General features: G+C 39.6%; 1 non-coding gene and 2 pseudogenes across 1 annotated transcript; 1 reads left to right on the top strand and 2 right to left on the bottom strand.

The window, feature by feature from the left end:
• Positions 1–858: 858 nt before the first annotated feature.
• Positions 859–3147, bottom strand: LOC125600716 (annotated as a pseudogene).
• Positions 3148–3377: 230 nt separating this feature from the next.
• LOC125575583 lies at positions 3378–5442 on the bottom strand (annotated as a pseudogene).
• Positions 5443–12864: 7422 nt separating this feature from the next.
• Positions 12865–15471, top strand: LOC106359120. Its single transcript, XR_007333909.1, has 3 exons — positions 12865–13632; positions 14081–14857; positions 14962–15471. It is a non-coding gene; the product is annotated as an E3 ubiquitin-protein ligase RSL1 (transcript).
• The last annotated feature ends 4525 nt before the right edge of the window (positions 15472–19996 follow it).

The raw sequence follows: 19996 nt of genomic DNA, 5'->3' as shown, positions 1-19996 counted from the left end.
CAGTACTTTGGAAGGTTTCGATGGATTGTTAGGGGCGAGAAATGTCCGGCTATTCTTTGCCTCTCATGCAGAGATGGAAGCACTACTATGGGCAATGAATGCATGAGGAATTTACGTCAATTTCAGGTCACGTTTGCAATAGATTGTTCTCAATTGATGAAGATGGTTTCGGAACCAGAGGAATGACCAGCTTTTGCAAATTATTTAGAAGATATCAGATCCTGAGAGAGAGTTTCACCCGATCAGAGCTTATCTATGTACCACGAACGCAAAATTCAAAGGCGGATAGTCTAGTACGCAGTGCTAGAAAGCAATCGTCTTTCGTTGTTCACATGATGCAGATCACCCAGTTTAGTTTACAGAGTCAGTATGAGTCTGTGTTGTGATGACAAAAAAAAAAAAAAAAAAAATTCTTCAGTGCAATTGTGGGATTAGAATACTTCAGATGCCATTTTTAGGTTAGGCTTCTCGGGCCCAATACCATTAAAGGGGCCAATATTCTATAGGACTTCTTCGGCCTTACGGTAGGCTCAGTCATATTTAAAGGGAACAACTAGTTTCACAATAAAAGAATCAACAGTTTTGCTCCTGACTACTACTTGACATAAAATTACCACAACTCAGATGTTTCCAAAATGTGTTTTTTTTTTCCTTCAGAACATAGTCAAAACTAATAATTCACATCAATAACAGAGTCAGAGGAGTAGCTCTTACAATCCAAACTCCAAATCAACGGTACCTGAGAAGCAGAAACCAAGATGAGCAAAGAGAAAGTCAGTTCCTTTAGAGATTTCAAAGAGAAACCATCATTATCTAATAATATATATATGAACTTTAGAATAGATTACCTTATTATTATTATTCTGTAGTCTCCACCCATTTCTGCGACTTCTTCCACCAAACACCAATCTTCTTAAGCTTATTCCCTGTTTTCTTCTTTGCACTTCATCATCGATATCCTCAGAGTAAGAAGGGTTTCTTTGATTATTGTTGTTTCCAGCAGAGAGCATGGCGTTAGCCTTTTCCGCAGCTTCTCTCAATTGGTTTGATTGAACTTGGAGCTCCCTGAGTTCTGTTCCCATTTCTGACTTCAGTGTCTCGTTCTTGTCTGAAACGATCTGTAGTTGTGTCTCTTTATCCATCAAATCCGCCTTTAACTTCTCGATACCTCCCTTTGTTGTTTCAGCTCAGCTTCAGCTTCAGCATCTGTCTCTTTCTGGTTCTTCAGTAATAGGTATACGTTATCGGTCTCATCTGAAATAAACTGTAACTCTGTTTCCTTAGCCACCAACCTCGCCTTTAGCTGTCTAACTCTGTTCCATTGCTGAGTTTGACGCTTGAGTTGCATCTAGTTGCTCAGTGACTCTAACCGCTCTCTGGCTATTCTTCTCAGCCTCTCTCATTGCAAACCCTAGCTTCATGAGCACGTCTTGTATATCTGTCTCCCTCTTGTGGATATCTGACTTCAGTGTCTCGTTCTGATCTGAAACGATCTGGAGTTGTGTTTCTTATCCATCAAATCCGCCTTTAACTTCTTGATTACCTCCCTTTGTTGTTTCAGCTCAGCTTCAGCATCTGTCTCTTTCTGGTTCTTCTTAGTAATAGGCATAGGTTATCGTCTCCTCTGAAATAAACTTTAATTCTGTTTCCTTACCCACCAACCTCGCCTCTAGCTTGTCTATCTTGGATTTAGCTGTCCTTAATTCAAACCGGAGTTCAGCTTGTATCCTTAACCGAGATGAAGCCTTTACATTCCCCTCTTGGTCATTTTTACCAGAGGCTTCTAGAGCCGCTCTCAGTCGCTCTACCTCACATCTCAAGGAAGATATTTCATCCTTCATCTCATTTGATTCCCCAAGTTCTAAACTTGCATACTCTTTAAGCAGAGTTCGTGGTTTTCCAAAACCCCCGGGTTAGCCAGAAGTTTGGTCACAAGACCTCCAAGCCATACCATCCTAGATTTTGACTGTTCAAGCTCCACCGCCATTTTCTTATAACTATCAACTGCTTTTGTGCCATCTGACTTCAGTTCTTCTACTGCCTTTTTAGCATTCTCCATTTGCCTTAGAGTTTCGGTGGCTAAAGCCTTCGTTTCAGCGTCTGTTACCTCACAGTCCTTAAGTTGGTTACTAAAATTCTCGACGAGGAAAAGCGTGTGTCCATTAAGTTTCCTCTCAAAAGCTGAATCTCAGAGTTACGCACTCAGCTTGTTTCACATGATCAGCTTCAGAAGAAGCCACCATCTCAATCTGAACTTGAGTTGTCGGATCTCTTGAACAACAACAGCCAGTCGTCCCCTCATTAGTACTAGTAGCACCAAACTCCAAATCCCATCCCTGAGATACACTTCGATGATTAAAAGCACCGGTTTTATCTGTTTCTTCCTCCAAGACCTGATTCTTAGTCTCCTGGAGCTTAGAGGAAACTTCTTGTAGCTGTTTCTTGGACTCTTCTGCTTCTTGCTTGCTTGCTTCTTTGATGTCTCAGACACACTGACTTGATGTTTCGCCTTCTTCAGCTCCCCTTGAAGCTGTGAGACTAGCGACTCAAGCTCCGTTATTCTGCTCGGCCTCTTCTTCTGTTAGCAAACAAGCATGACAGTGTTACGGCAATCCCAAGGAGATAAAATAAACAGACAATAGAGTGGAAGTTAGTTACTTTTTATCTCTCAACTACTCTAAATTAAATGTTCTACCTAATTTTATATCCCATAGACACGAAATCTAATGTATGCTACATTTTCCTCATTAAAGTCAAGTCAGTAACATGTTATGATGGAACGGCTTATCTAGGATCATGCAAATAAAAGATAGTTTATTGAAATCTAAATGCACCAACATCCAACAAAGAATAAAAAACAATAAAAAATTGAATCTGAAATAAGCTTAGTACAAGAGAGGCTCATACCTCGGAGAAAGGACTTGGTGAAGGTTTACGGTCTGAAACTTTTGGACTTGTGTCCTTTGGTATTCTATTATTAGCTGAGATAGCAGATGAAGAAGAGTCTGTCTCTAGCGCTGCTAACTTTAGTGGCCGAGCAGCACGAGGAGACAGCTTCTTGGGAACATCTGGAGATCCATTTCTGCCCCAAAACACATACAAAATCAAAAAACAAAAAGATCGACAAGATGAAAATCACGAGGACATTCACACTCAAGCACATGTGCAAGAGAATTACTGATAGTAACAGATAATTAAAGGTCATAATTTGTTGGCTAGAATGGATTTTCGTTAAAAAAAAAAGAGAGAGACTAGAGAAAAGTTGTGATTGAATTTGATTAAACAGAGGCAATGTATTTGAGGACCACAAGAATGCAACCTTTAAGATTCAGTGTTGAATATAACTCCCATAAGGAAACAACAAAAAGGGGAAAAGAATCAGCCATAAATGTAAAGAATCTATAGAAAGTCAAAATCAAGATTTGGGTCTGCATACTGTAATATTCTCCCTCCAATTCACAGGATGAATATATTTTGGGTTTATCGAAAAGATATTTACCATCCTCTTCTTTGCTTCTTCAATGTATAGCCTGACCCACCAACAATTGTATAGAGAGCTCATGAATATTCAATACTGAAAGATGGAGACATAGGTTACAATCGAATGGCAAAGAAAAACATGACGGTAGTTATTAAAAGAAAGGATAAGCGTATAAAAATATTTCTTTACGTCTGAATTCATATTCATACCAGCAAATGAACATCTTAAGGAAGAAAACAAAATCTTTCTCGCACTTCTTACTAATGTCTTATGTTTGCATAGAGATTCGTTGGATTGTGTCTGTGTCGAAACATCTGATTATAACAAATGTACTGCTTCTTTTTTTGCTTGAGACTATTCTATTCAAATGAACCTGCTTATCCATAGCTCTGGAACACCATCAAAAACTTGGTGTTTAACATGTCACTCGAAGACTATTCTATTCAAATGTTACTGCTCATGAGAAATATAATATTATAAAAGATGGTATGAGATTTGAGATTCCCCGAAGAAAGTAAAATGTTGTGTATCTCAATATCAATATAATTGAAAACAATTGTTTAAGAGATTGATGTGGAAAATCAAAACCAGTACTCAGTTAACCAGGACAGGTTCATCAAAGAGATTTCAAATCACTCACAGTGGTAGCATTTGGTTTTGGATTTGTGGTTTCATCTTCACGATTGAGTTCTGGGCTCCATCTACAAATAGTTTGCTCTTCCACTCTGTAGTTCTCCAAACACAAAGGTAGATTCAAATCCTCTTTTTAGAGTTACCACTCACATGGACAGTCAATAACGTCTTGGCAACACTGCCGCTTAAACGAACAGCACAATGGACATCTGACCACACTCTTAACCGATTACTATCACCAGACTGAACCAAAACAGAGTATTCAGAGTGGACAAGAGATGGATTGGTGACGGTATGCCACGAAATGCACACCGTATTGCACCCGGATCTCAAAACCCAGTTCTTGGACCGTAAATGTGAATAAGGTTTGAAAATATCGGGAAGTTTGGTCTTTGTGATTTCATGTACATCCAAGTGTCGACTTCGTTCTCCAGCAACGGCCTTGGAGGTAGATTTTGATGCATTTGAGATTGTAAAGCAAATAGAAAGCTTCTTCAAAGGATAACTGAATACATTCTTGTCTTTCTCAGCGGATAGGACGAGTCTGCCAAAACAACAGCGGTCGAGTAGCTCAGCTTGCTCAGGCTCAACCGCTAGAAGCACGTTGCAACTCGAAAGGGAACCGGATGTCTCTGTTTTGGCTAGAGAGAGTTGGAGCTCTGAGACTGAGTTTGAAATTGGTTCCGCAAGAGCTTTGGCTTCAGCACCTTTCCATTTCCATCTGGGTGCCATGGAATGAAGCTGCATATATAGCATTAAAATCAAACTTTTGAACATAAGAATATAAAAGCCAAAAACAGGTTGAGCAAAATATAAAGCATATGCTTCTGCTTAGTTTATCAGCAGCAACAAGTATTACAGTATAGGAACTCAGACGAACATTGTTAGTGACCAATGGTAAATCAACAATTGACATACTTGGAAGAATCCAAGTTGGAGACAAAGCTATCTATTACCAGCAGAGAGAGACATACATACTTCAACACGCAAATTGCATCTTAACGTGCCCCTATACATGCTTAAGCTTTGAGTTTAGCGCAAAAAACTTATTTCAGGCATTTTAACGAACAGTTTCCGTGCACCAATATTCCTTAGAAGATACATAGAAAACATTCAAATAGCTCACAATTCAAATACCAAACCTTATAGAAGTTCAATTATTTAAATGCACCAAAATAAACTCTAACTTCAATGGAGATTCATTCACAATATGATTGATTTGAGGTGTAACAACCGAGTAATTTAGCGAAATCAAAGGTTACTAATTACCTTGATTATCGTTACTGATTCTTTGTTAATCCTCCGCGATCTCGTCGAAGCGGGGAGAGAATTGACTGAGTTAATTTATTTGATTTTCAAAAATAAAAAGAGAACAGTAGATTCTTTTGGGAGCATAACTCCATATGACCTCTACCCTCCAAAAAAATCTCCATTTATCCTTTTATTATAATATAATTTTTTTCATTTTTTTTAAAATAGAAAATGTGGCTAAAGACAGGATTGCCCTAAAATAATTTAGTTATTTACAAGATTCAACCAAAAAGATCCGACCCATACAATACAAACCCTAAAACCCGACCCATCTAAACCAAAACGATGTCGTTTTGAATTACTCAACATTCTCTTTCCAAAATTTTCAATCATCGGGTCTTGTCTCTCCCCAACCTTCCCCTTGCGACACTCTCTATTGCGAAATCGGAGATTGAAACCCTAGAGTATCCATCTTCGTTCTTCCTTGTTTATTCTCCATCTAATTCGAAAATCCATCTTCGTTCTTCCTTGTTCGTTTGTGTCTCAACTATCTCTTTGTCTCTCTTGTCTGAAACCCTAAAGTCGAGACCGCTTCGTTTCTTCTTCCTTCTTTGTCGAAATCGAAGCTCCATCTTCGTTCCTTGTGGTAAGTGATTAGTTTCCCTTTATTTGGTTGTTATTGGTCGAATTTGTATGTAGATTTGAAAACAAATTTGGGGAAAACTTTGAATGTGTTCTTATGTTTACATCGAATCTGTATGTAGACTGATACGTTTTTTTTTGTGTGTTCCGATTTGAGTGATAAATTGTATTTAATTTTTGTTAATAAAATTGTATTGGGGAAACTTAGTTGATGTTGTGTTGTTGTTTTGCGGTTTGAATTAGTTTCATTGAGTGTTGTAATGTCTGTTTCATTGAGTGTTGTATGTCTTGTACAGGGAAGTTATAAAAGGAAATCAAAAAGGAGTCCCCAATGAAAGGCGTCGCCAATCTTAGAATCCAAAAACCGGACTCAATTGCAAAAAGGCCGGAGCGAGAGTTCACAAGAGCAGTAAGAAGAGTAAGAAGAGTAGGCCAGTGAGAGAGCCAGTGAGAGCACAAAGTGTAGAATCGCTCTCAGCCTCAGATGAGTCCGAAGGGAGGGGTCCGAAAGAGAGGTATATATTTTCTATTCATTGTTATTTTAGTGAGAAATGCTGAGTAGTAATTAGTAGTACTACTAGTACTTCTTGTATTTCTAGCATTACTAACATGTATATATGTTTTTGATTGCAGGAAATGCAACCAATGCAACCCCTTGAGTTCTACTTCAAAAGCAGTGAGTTCCCCAAGAGTTCCAAGATACAAACTAAGTGCTTTGTAACCAAGACAGTAAAGCTCATCAAGGGTAAGCCTGAGGCTGAATCGTTCACAAGCCATCCTCAGTTTCAACATTCTTCCACATGCCAGACGAAGATAACCTGAAGCTCCAGGGGATGTGGATGTTACTCTTGCGCACCATTTGTACTCCAGAAGATGATGTTGCATGATTTGCGGTTAATGGTGTACCCATCCGCTATTCTATGAGGGAGCATGCCCTCATCTCTGGCTTAGACTGCGGTGATTATCCACCAAAGTACGAGAAGTTGGGGGTTATAAGTTTGTGGATTATTACTTCCATGACAAAAAGAAGATCACCATCAGCAATGTGCAGCAGAAGATGTTATCTATGCCACCGTGTCCAGATAGATTGAAGATGACTGTCTTATTTTTCTTGGTCGGGTTATCAGAGGAAAGCCGAAGGATTCTGGACATTTAGACCTCTTCATATTAAGGATGATTGACGATTTAGATGCTTGCAGATCATTTCCCTGGGGTCGTCTAACATTTGAGGATGCAATAAAGGAGATTAAGCACGTGATGAACAATCTGAAGGGTGAAGTGAAAGAGGCATGCGCCTTTCTGGATTCATAATCCCTTTAGAGGTAAATCATATAGTTTTGTAAATTTTTAGTTGTTATATAATTGAATCTAACACTATGACAATGGATGTACTAGGTTTTGGCTTTTGAGTGTATTCCGGATTTGGGGAAAACGTTTAGAATCTATTCAGACGACTGTAGTGAAGACTGTCCAAGGATGTGCAAGAGCCGGTTTACAAAGTCCAGTCTTAGGGTTATCCTTGGAAGACATATATGCTGCAGTTGGAGACACAAAGGTACATGTATATAGTTATAGTAGAAGCTAGATGAACATAAAATTTAACTGATCTAACTTATTGTTTTATTTTCAGGTTATTAACAGTGTGTTAGTTCCAACTATTGGTGAGCAAATTATGCTGGCTCGTATCATTGATGAGGAGCGAGAGTATGACCGTCAGGGCAGGCCAAGTGATACTTGGAACTACTGGTTAAATGTGAAGCAGAAGAATATTTTGGTGGAAAGAGCTATATGAGTTAGATCAAGCTGCACGAGAGTGTTGCCAAAAAATAAAGACAAAGAAAAGGTGACGTTTGCAGAAGGATCATCCTCTAATTCTGGTTTAGATTCGAGGTTGCAAGGTCTGGAAGAGAGGATTTTGGAGTTCATGGGAGAAGGATTTGTTGGACTTCACGTAACGGTGGAGACAAAGCTAGAGGCTCTAGGCTCAAGGATGAGTCATATTGAAAAGAACCAGCGGATTTTTGAAAAAAGGGCTAAGAAAATGGAAGACAAGCTAACTTCTATTGAGAGTAAGGTGGAGCCGAGTCATGGTGAAGACATGGATTTTTGACAGTGGGACTATGGTACATATGAAGAGAAGGAGAAAGCTAATTCTGAGAAGGACAAAGCTAATGCTGAGCAAGAGGCTGGGAAAGAGAACGATAACATCGAGAATACTGAGCAAGAGGCTGAGAGAAAAAATGATGAAGAAGGGGAAAGAAAAGAGGCTGATGACAATGCTCAGCAAGAGGATGAGAAGAAAAGGAAAATAGTGAGGCTGATGAGCAAGACAAGGAAGACAGTGAGAGTGAGAGTGAGAGTGAGATGATGAGTTGAAGCAATTGAAGGAGATATGTAGAGTACAAGCTGATAAACTGTGGAAAGAAATTGAAGCGGAAGGAAGAAGAAGAGGTTGGAGGGAAACAAGATGAAGAAGAAGGTGAAGAGAAGAGGCTGAAACCAGTGACGAAGAGAAAGAGAACAGTGAGGATGATGAGAAAGTTGAAGAAAAAGTGGTGGAATCTGAGGCTGAAGGCAAAGATGATCAAGCAGAGGTTGAAGGGAAAGAGGATCAAGAAGAAGAAGTTGAAGGGAAAGAGTCTGAAACCAGGGAGCAAGATAAGGAGAAAAGTGAGACTGATGAGGTGGAATCTGAGGCTCGGGAGGCAGAGATAGAAAAAGGAACTCCGACACCACCACGTGGGAATCAGACAGAGGGAACTCCCACCACCACGTGGTAGGACTAAGGCAATGGCTGCGAGGAGACTAGTGACAAGGACTATGGAGGGAGAACCTGGAAAAGGTGTTGAAGTTGTTGCGGAAGAGGTGTGGAACAGAGGAAAAAGCAGGAAGAAAGTTGCAGAAGAAGAGAAAAAAGAGGAAGAGGCTGTGAAAGTTGTTGAAGAACAGGTTGAGGAAGTTGTCGAGGAACAGGCTGGGGAAACAGAGGGAAAAAGCAGGAAGAAAATTGCAGAAGAAGAGAAAAAAGAGGAAGAGACTGTGAAAGTTGTTGAAGAACAGGCTGGGAAGTTGTCGAGGAACAGGCTGGGGAAATTGTTGAGGAATATACTGAGGAAGAAAAGCAAAGGTTGATCATGGTTTTACAAGGAAGCACCGAGTCCTTGGATCATGCATAGGTGCAAGGAGAATGCCGCTGTTGCTGTACCTAAGAAGAGTGGCAGGCCAAAGGAGGAAATCACAGTGTGGGTGCAGACTCCTTTCACGGAGGGGAAGAACGTAAAACAAAGCCTTATGCTTATGTATTTATTAGGAATCTATGTTTAAAACTTGGTAGTAGAATGTTAAGTATTTTGGATGTTTAAAACTTGGTAGTAGAATGCTTTTGAATGTTTAAATCTTGGTGTGTTGCAACAGGTTTGGAAAACTAAGTTTACAGGTGTTACCATGCCCAAAAATGAGTAAGATGGATAACTAGATTTACTGGGTTTATTACGCCAAAAAAACACTATAAAAGATATACAAAAAATTAGTAAACACATGTAAAACACTAAAATATATATATATATATATATATATATATATTATTAAAAAACGAATTGAAAAATGCATTTCACATTTAAAACATGCAGCCGTCATAAATATTTTAATATTATTTTTAACACTTAGTAATACCTATGGTAATCTTCAAGGTAATAGTAATACCACCATACACATAGTAATACTTTGGCATTTTACGTTTTTGTAGTAAATCCATCTCAAAAAAGAATGTTTGGTAGTAGAACCAATGATTTTACCCTATTATTATCGTCAAAGAAGACATTTACATAAGCAATTTACGAGAAATATGTATTTTGTAAATTCTACTTACTATATTGTTAACCATTCACATACTAACAATGAAAGTCAAGGAAGTTTTTGGGAAACCGTTAAGATTTTCTTAAACTATTGAAAATAATTAACAAAAATAGCCTAATCTATATATTTATTATATACGTAGCCTACGAATTGAAAATAATCATATAAAGATAGTCTAAATTACACATAACGTAGTGATACATTGGTTTCAAATTGCACATAAGAATACCAGTAAAACCCAGTAATCCAAATTGCACATAATAATACCAATAAAACCCAGTAATCCAAATTGCACATAATAATACCAGTAAAACCCAATAATCCAAATTTCACATAATAAGCCCAGTAATCTCCAGTAAAACCTAGGTAGTACCTGAACCACTCCCACATTCAAATACGATGCCATACCTTCTCCTCTGCCTCTTCCTCTGGCTCCTCTAGCTCCTCATCTGCCTCTTTGTCCTCTTCCACGGGATTCTCCTACTGATGGAAATCTTGTTTGTTGTGGTTTTCCTTTCTTCTTATCAAATCTGGAGGAAGTATTTTCTTTGCTTTAACATCTTCTGGTATAACCCAATCAGACATATGAGGAACATGATATATGGTCCTGTGATAAGCCAAAACCCATTGCTCCACCAAATAGTATTTTGAACAATACTCTGATAGATGGAGTTCCCTTCCCGCTGCCTTAGACATGAATGTGGCAGCAACCACTCCATGCACATAAGGGTATTTGTCTTTATCAAATTGTTCACAACTGCAAGTATTCCTAGCCATATCGACAGTATAAACCTTGCCGTCAGTACCATGCACACTGTACTCAAGATGGAAGCTGTTTAATCCGACTTAGTTATATCAAACTCAAAACATTTCTTATGTGAAGCCGTCTGAATATGGACTTTTGCTTTCTCCTTGGTTCTAAATTCTTGACCTAAAACCAAACCTGTACCATCATCCTGTGGCTGATAGACAACTGCTGGTCTTACTTCTGTATCTTTAAACACATGCTCATCTCTTTCCGTGACATTCTCACCCATCTCAATCTCTCCGTGAAAAGTGAGCACACCACCAGTACCTTCATTACCAGTTGCATCATTCTCAGTACCATCTTCATCACCAACCTCTCTATCAGGCAGTGTTCTTGTAACGACAGAACATGTATGCTGCTTGATGAAACTTCTAACCATCCAAATATTTGACGTCTTTAACATTGCAACTCGCACAAACCAATTGCACCCATCTTTGGCTCCTCGACATTTAACCACAAATCTCTTAGTATCCGACTTAATTATATCAAATTCAAAAGATTTCTGATACGACGCTACTTGAATAAGAACTTTTGCTGCCTCCTTGGTTATAAATTCTTGACCTATAACCAAATCCATACCATCATCCCGTCTCTGATTGACACCATCATGCATCTCAATGTCTTCGTGAAAAGTGAGCACACCACCATTACCATCTTCATCACCAGCCTCTATAGCCTCTCTATCAGATAGACCGACATAGACATCAGTTTCATCATTCTCAGTACCATCCTCATCCTCTTCTGAAAGTTGCACTTCTTCATTGATGAACTCCACATGTAGAACACTTCTACACTTCTCATGATTTACTTGCAGTAGATAACCAAAAAACGTCTTCATCATTCCAGATGTATGATGGCTTGTACGAATATAATACCATTGGAAAGTAACTAATCTTCACTTGCACCTTAGATTCATCTACCCTTATCTTTCTGCAAATACGCTCAACCAAAGCATATTAAGTGATATCCTCCATTGATTTCCTCAACACAATCGTGTGGATTTCATCTTCTCCTTCACCACCTCCCGAGATCCATTTTATTTCAGCCTCATCTTTCATATAATATCCCCCATAATCAAAACAAATGATTGTGCAATTCAAATTTTGTATTTTCCTGAAATAAAATAGAATATCATTAGAATTCTCATTATTAAGATGTTTAGAATTAATTATCACACCGTACAATCTTCTCTTACTAATACTAATTTAATTCAGTACTATACATAGTAATACTAGAAATCACAGTAAGAAATATCAATATAGTAATCTTAGTATTTCCAGTAAACCTTTTTTCTTTAGTAAAACTAGTTATACCAGTAATACCCAGAACTTATCCTTGTACTAACTAATTCGCTTTTAGGACCATATTGTTAGTATTTTACATCAACCATGATGTATAATTCATTTTAAATGAAATTACACACAGAAAATCATCGAAAACACACAAAAAATACCCAAAATCTATAAACACAGTTTTCAAAATCTTTTTAAATCTCTCATATTTTCATTGGATCTTCTTTTTTACACTAGCCGAGATATACACTGTTTAATAACCATTTCAGCAAAAAATTCATCCAAAACGGACGTTAAAAATACCCGATAGCCCTAAACATAGTTTTTGAAATCGTTTTTAATCTCTCAAATTTCATCAAATCTTACTTTCTTAACGTACCCATCATATACACGATTTTTAAATGTAATATCACAAAAAAAAAATCATCGAAAACGAACTTGAATTGCCTATTTTTTGAGCTTCAAAAAATGCTAATGGAGGATGAGAGGAAGAAGCTTGTACGATGAAGAAGGAGACATATGGGTCATGAAAAATCTGATTGGTTAAGGTTGTTTTGTGGGCCATGTAAGTTATTGAATTATGGTTGGTTTATTTAATTAGAGAATAAATGAAAGGCTAGTTTGGGAAGTGCAAGGATAAAATGAAATGATAGGAAGAATAGAGAGAGGGCAGTAGGAATTCATTTAAAGGGGTATGAGATATATGAAGTTAATAACCATTCTTTTGACGAAGGTTCGATCACAATAATAAATGACGTTTTTACCCATATTTCAAGTGGGATGAACTACACGTGCGTAGACTTTCCGCACGTGCGGTTTGAGGGTCTCCTCTCTATATTAAAAAAAAAATGTACGTAAAGCGAAGGGGAAGGCTAAAAATCACTCGTCACCCACCCATACGAAGAAAAACAAAAAAGGGGACGCACAGTGTTCTTGAATCATCGCTGCTGCCAAGTTATGGAGTTCTTGGGTCCTCTCGATTCCGATTCCGACTACGCTTTCCGTTTGCAGATGGAGGAGGCGCTCGCAGCTTCTCTCGCTACCCGATCTCGTGCTCCACAGCACCCACCGTCGCCTCCCGTCGTCGCTAGGTGCGGATTCGCTGTCGTGGAGGAGAACGCTTCCACGCCGAGGGGTAACTCCGAGACCGTGCGTCGCGGAAACACCGGCGGCGGCGAAGGTAGCTCGAGGGGAAAAGGAAAACCCCGAGACAGTCGCTAGCGAACGGAGAGACGATCGAAACCCTAACAGCATTAAAGTAGGTAACTTCCAGAATGCTTCTGGGAGACCTTCTCGGGAGTTACTGTGGCCCGGCGCAATCAGTCGCCGTCGGCGAGGGGAGCTCGAAGGTTAGTGGCGTAAAGGGGAGTTTCAGGGGAGACTTAATGTATAGACTTTACTTCAAGGGTTTGGTGAGCGAAGAGACTGGGACTGGGAAGGGGAAGGGGAAGGGGAAGGGGAAGGTGAGTGACGTGGCGGCTGGGTTTGGGGTTGCGATCTGCGACCAGAGGGATACTCTGTTGTTTGAGTCCAAGGGACAGCTTGTTGGCCGTGGCGCGAATCGCCAGGGAGCGGAGATTCAGGCGTTGACACGAGGTTTGACCGAAGCATGGAAGCTGGGGATCAAACACGTTTCTATCTTCTGCGATTCTTTTCCCATTTTTCAATTCGTAAAGTTTCCAACTTTTCCCTTTTCTTCATTGTCACGCTTCACTCTTACTTGCTCTTGCTGTTGTTGAATGGTCTGTTCGTTTTCCTTCTGTTTACTGGATGCATCATGTAGAAATAGTGGTGAGCTGATTAGTTCAAGTTTCCTCTGTTCCGGTATCAGTAGATGGTAGCTAATGTGCTAGTTACAACTTACGATTTAAAATCTGATTGAAGAGTGGCAATGTCTATTCTATCATTCTATTTTCTGACCATTTTGTAAGCCATTGTTGTCTCTCTTTGCTTTGAAATGTAAAGAAGTTTGTTGCGCTACCTTCACAAGCTTATTAGAGAGTAGACTGTTAATTCTAAGGTCATTTGCTTGTGTTTTTGTGCAATGGTTCAGAATTTCAATGTTTTATGCTTTCTTTACCTAGATTTTCATTTTCTGTTTATTTTATTTGAATGCAGGTCAGGGGAAGCTGGACGCCTAAGCAAAAGAAGATTGCCATGCTAATGGATGACTTGCAACGGATCAGGCAACAATTCTCGTTTACTCAAGCTGTTCTGGTGGCTGGAAACCAAGTCAAATATGCCTATAAACTCGCTAGGGAATCAATTGTTTCGCAAGCAAACCCTCATGAAAACCCCCGCCAAGCTAAATTAGCTGCTAGGAAAGAAGAGTGTCTTATCTGTTTCAACGATATCGATCCTGAGCGCATGTTTTCTATCGGTAAATGCACTCACCGCTTTGCTTTCAGTGTGTGAAGCAACATGTAGAGGTGAAGCTGCTTCACGGAATGATTCCGAATTGTCCTCATGATAAATGCAATTCTGAGATGGTTATCGATGCGGTGGCAAGCTTTTGACTCCGAAATTGGGTGAAATGTGGAAGCAAAGAATCAAAGAGAACGCAATACCTGTCACTGAGAGAGTTTACTGTCCTTACCTGAGGTGTTCGGCTTTGATGTCCAAAACCAAGATATCTGAATCGGCCAAGAGCTTACAGTCTGCTTACCCTGCATCCGGAGTCAGGAGATGTGTCGAATGTCGTGGCCTCTTCTGTGTGGACTGTAAAGTCCCGTGGCATGGAAAGCTGTCATGCACCGAGTACAAGAAACTGCATCCTAATCCTCCAGCTGATGATGTGAAGCTAAAATCTCTGGCGAATAATAAAATGTGGCGCCAATGTGGTAAGTGCCAACACATGATTGAACTTAGTCAAGGATGCAATCACATAACTTGCAGGTATCTCTTAACACTTTGATCAACCTAAGAAACCTAAGCAATTAATCAATCTTTCCTTGTTTAACCATATTGGTGGCGTATTTCCCTTTTGGTATTCTCGTTAGATGTGGGCATGAGTTTTGCTACAACTGTGGAGGAGGATGGAACAAAAAAACAGGCACTTGTGCTAAGCAATGCCCGACATGGGACGAAGCATACATCATGCGTCAAGATCCAGCTCCAGCGCGTGTGTGTATGTGTGCCTAACAATTACTTTGATGATTATGATGAGGATGAATATGAGGATTATGAAGCTGATGAAGATTTTGAATATGAGGATTATGACGCTGATGAAGATTTTGAAGTGGAAGTGGAAGTGGAAGAGGAAGAGGAAGAGAAGAAGACGAAGACGAAGAGGAAGAGGAAGAGGAAGAGGAAGAGGAAGTGGAAGTGGAAGTGGAAGAGGAAGTGGAAGAAGAAGAAGACGAAGACGAAGACGAAGACGAAGAAGAAGAAGAAGAAGAAGAAGAAGAAGAAGAAGAAGAGGAAGAAGAAGAAGAAGAAGAAGATATAGTATATGACTCGGACGGCTATGAAAGCGAGGATTACTATTGAGGTGTAACTATCGAGGTGTAATTGGAACCAAAGTTGTTATCTTTCGCTTTATGATCTTTCGGCTGTAAATTTATTGGTGGATCATATGTTTTATGACTTGTTGCGTTTGAGTTGGGAGATTCAGCAGTGAGAAATTTGTAGAAACCTTGGGTTGAAGGTAAAGCTTGTTTTGCATACAAATGTCAATGACAAAATTGTCACATATAACTTTTAAATCACCGAGAAGCAAATGTTTGATTAAAACCCTCATTATTTTGAATCGTTGAGAATTAAGGAGAACGCGATACCTGTCACAGAGAGAGTGTACTGTCACAGAGAGAGTGTGGAAGCTTTTGACTCCAACTATTTTCGATGCATGTGGCAAGCTTTTGACTCCAAAATTGGGTGAATGTGGAAGCAGAGAATTAAGGAGAACGCGATACCTGTCACAGAGAGAGTGTACTGTCCTTACGTGAGGTGTTCTGCTTGATGTCCAAAACCAAGATATCTGAATCGGCCAAGAGCTTACAGTCTGCTTACCCTGCATCTGGAGTCAGGAGATGTGTGGAATGTCGTGGCCTCTCTGTGTGGACTGTAAAGTCCCGTGGCATGGAAAGCTGTCATGCACCGAGTACAAGAAACTGCATCCTAATCCTCCAGCTGATGATGTGAAGCTAAAATCTCTGGCAAAAAAAAATGTGGCGCCAATGTGGGCAAGTGCCAACACATGATCGAGCTTACTCAAGGACGCAATCACATAACTTGCAGGTATCTCTCTTTAACACTTTGATATCTTATAATCATATTTATAAAATGGTCAAGTCGAATAGTATACTTTTCTGTGATGAGGAAAGGTTTGTATACTCTGTTGTTATAGCTTCTGATTCATTGTATGTATTGTTAATCTCAAGAATTACTTAATGGTAATCACATAACTCAACAATCACTACAAAAAAAGTTGCTATTCATAGCACATTGTTATAACACGTTTCACTGAACTGCTGTCGTTGATGAGTGAATTTTTTTCTAGTATAGGTTAGCATTATATAAATGCTATGATAGAGTTTTGCTTAGCGGGAAGCTAAAATTAGCTTTCCACGAAACACTTAGTAAAAATTAGCTAATATTTTCTGTTTTCCCTCTCTCTAATCGGGGTTCCCTCTCTTCTCTCTCATTTTCCCCCTTTCTCGACAAAACTCTAAGAGAAATCAATCTGGATTCTCCATCTCCTTCTCTATCGTTCTCTCTCTATTTCCATCTCTGTCTCGATTCTCCATCTCCGGTTCTCCATCTCCGCCTCGATTCTCCATCTCTGATTCTCCATCTCCTCCTCGATTCTCCATCTCCCCCTCGATTCTCCATCACTCTCCTTTATCGCCGCTTCTCCCAGCTCCGATTCAACTCCTGTTCTACATCTCTTAGGTATAGGAAGTCACAATTTCGATATCTCTGTCAGTGTTAAGCTGAAATCGAAGTTTATTTTTTTTGCTTTAATTTCTTGGTTGCTTTGATATGTTGGTTGCTTTAATTTCCTGTTTTATTCCAGTTATTTTTGTTTGGTTGGTATCGTTTCATGCTCTGAATATTTTGCTATATCATTACATCCTCTGACTCTTATGTGTTATGTTATAAGTTCGTTTTGTTACAAAAGGTTTCAACTTAGGTTCGAACACAGCATTATGGACAAAGTTGGGTACATCTAAACAGGTAATGAGCTTAAGCGTGTATCTCATGTTTCATTTGGTGATTACTGACTTAACCTGTTTAATTTGTTTTTCTTTTGATTGTTAATGGCCAGAGTTGATCCTGGATATGAGAGAGGGGCTTCAAAGTTTGTCCGGGATGTGGCTTCAGCAATGGGAGGGGTTGATGTTATTGTATGTCCGTTGTATTGACTGCCGTAACATAGTTCGACATTCAGCAAGTGTGGTACTTGATCATCTTGTTACTAGGGGTATGGAGGAGGGTTATAAGATGCGGGCTGATTGGTATCTACATGGAGAGTGAACGCAGAGGTTGCTGATGAAAGCAAAGGAAGTGAGTGGAACGATGAGATCTATGGGTTGTTCAGAGCTGCTGAGTGTTTGATGAAGAGTTAGCTGGTATGGGGAATCTATCTGATATGGCGCAGAGGAGAGGACAAGAAAGAAGATGAGTTCTTGGCAAAGCTAGCTGACGCTGAAACACCATTGTATCCGAGCTGTTCAAGCATAGCAAGTTATCTGCAATTGTTTCGTTGTTCAGATTGAAGACTCAGAATGGATGGTCTGACAAGAGCTTCAATGATTTGTAGAGACCTTGCCAGACATGTTACCTGAAGAAAATGTCTTGCACACATCACTCTATGACGTGAAGAAGTTCTTGAAATCATTTGACATGGGCTACGAGAAGATCCATGCTTGTGGCAACGACTGCTGCCTATTCAGAAAGAGGTTCAAGAAACTCGATAAGTGTCCTAAATGCAAGGCTTCAAGGTGGAAGAATATGTCCACAACGGGTGAGACGAAGAAAGGCGTCCCACAGAAAGTTCTCCGTTACTTCCCTGTAATACCAAGACTGAGAGAATGTTCCAGTCTGAAGACCAGAAATGGCAAGATTGAGGTGGCACTTTACCAACAAAAGCAGTGATGGAAAGCTGCGTCATCCTGTTGATTCTGTGACATGGGATCATATGAATGCCAAATACCCTACGTTTGCAGATGAAACAAGGAACCTGAGGCTGGGACTTTCAACAGATGGATTCAATCCATTCAACATGAAGAACTCGATGTACAGTTTGGGGTTCTGCTAGTTAACTACAACTTACCTCCAGACTGTGCATGGAGAAGGAGAATATCATGCTTTCTTGCTGATTCCTGGTCCACATTCAGCCTGGTAAAGCATAGAGTGACGTTATTTAGAACCCCTAATCGACGATCTTAACACTCTGTGGAGCATTGGAGAGGTAACATACGACGCTCTTACTCGATCAGCTTTTACACTAAAGGCGATGCTGCTTTGGACAATCAGCGATTTTCCAGCTTATGGAATCTAGCAGGCTGCAAAGTAAAGGGAAAAATGGGATGTCCGTTATGTGGAAAAAATACAGAGAGCATGTGGTTGAAGTCAGCAGAAAGCATGTGTATATGGGTCATAGAAAGGGTCTGCACCAACTCACAGTTTTAGAGGAAAGAAGAAATGGTTTGATGGAAAAGTAGAACAAGGAGAAGGGGAAGAAATACTTACTGGGCGTGATATTTCAAAATCTGAGAAATTTCACAATGATTTTGGAAATTTCAAACGGTCTGGCACTAAGAGAAAAATGATGCAGGGTTCAACTGATTTGGGTCTGATATGAGGGTATGTCGAGTGAATCAGATGAAGAGGAAGAAGTACTAGTAGATGAGGATGAGTTATCTAGATGGAAGAAGAGGTCAATATCTTCAAGCTACCTTATTGGGAGGTAGATTATTATTTCATTTGCTTAATTTTTTTTCCTAATCACTGTTATTTTCTTAACTTAAATATGATGTTTTATTTCTCATGTTAGGAACTCCGGGTGAGGCACAACTTAAATGTAATGCATGTGGAGAGAAATGTTGCTGCAAGCTAGTTTCAACGTTGTGCACTGTGGGAAATCTAAGGATGGTCTTGCGCTCGTAAGGATCTGGAGGAGCTTGGTATTAGGCCGGATTTGCACCCTAGAGTGCAAGGAAAAAGAACTATCTCCCTCCAGCACCGTGGTCTTTGTCCAAGCAAGAAAAGAAGATTTTGCAGGCGTCTATTTGACTTCAAAGGGCCAGATGGATATTGTTCTAACATATCAAGAGGTGTCCGTTGGATGACTGTAAAGTCTCTGGTCTGAAATCACATGACTACCATGTTTTGATGCAACAAACTTCTGCCGATTGCACTTAAAGGGTTGCTGCCAAAAGGACCGAGGCTTGCAATTTTTAGATTTATGCTCTTTCTTCAATCTGTTGTGTCAGAGAGTGATTGACATGGAGAAGCTTCTGGTTATGGAAGCTGAGATTGTTGAGACTCTGTGCTTGTTTGAAAGATACTTTCCTCCAAGTTTGTTTGATATCATGCTTCATTTGAATGTCCAACAGGAAGAGAAGCTCGGCTTGGTGGACCCAGTCCACTTTAGATGGATGTACCCGTTGAAAGGTAGATACAATATGATTTTTTTTCATCTGTTACAAAAAAATATCCAAAACTGACATTTATTGATGTGATTCAGGTACATGAAGTCCTCAAAAGACTTTGTTAGAAATCCTGCAAGACCAGAGGGCTGCATAGCTGAGTGCTACCTTGCTGAGGAATGTATCCGCGGTTTGCAGTGAGTTCCTGAAGAAACCCACAAATGTTCAAGAGAAACATGATAAAAACAGCAGAGTAGTGAGAACAATTTATCTTAGAGGGTCGTCCAATAACCACTGCTACTCAGTAACTCTCACTGAACGGAAAAGAGGATTGCTCATCTTGCTATCATCCAAAACAGGGCTCTAGTCGAACCTATGTAGAGTAAGTATAAATTTATCTTCATTACATAGTTTTTATTTACATCAACAACTTTTTTAATTT

Source organism: Brassica napus, unplaced genomic scaffold (assembly GCF_020379485.1).
Source record: "Brassica napus cultivar Da-Ae unplaced genomic scaffold, Da-Ae ScsIHWf_2365;HRSCAF=3056, whole genome shotgun sequence".
Classification (NCBI taxonomy): Eukaryota; Viridiplantae; Streptophyta; class Magnoliopsida; order Brassicales; family Brassicaceae; genus Brassica; species Brassica napus.
Note: the sequence above shows the minus strand (reverse complement) of the source record. Positions and strands in the feature narration are given on the sequence as shown.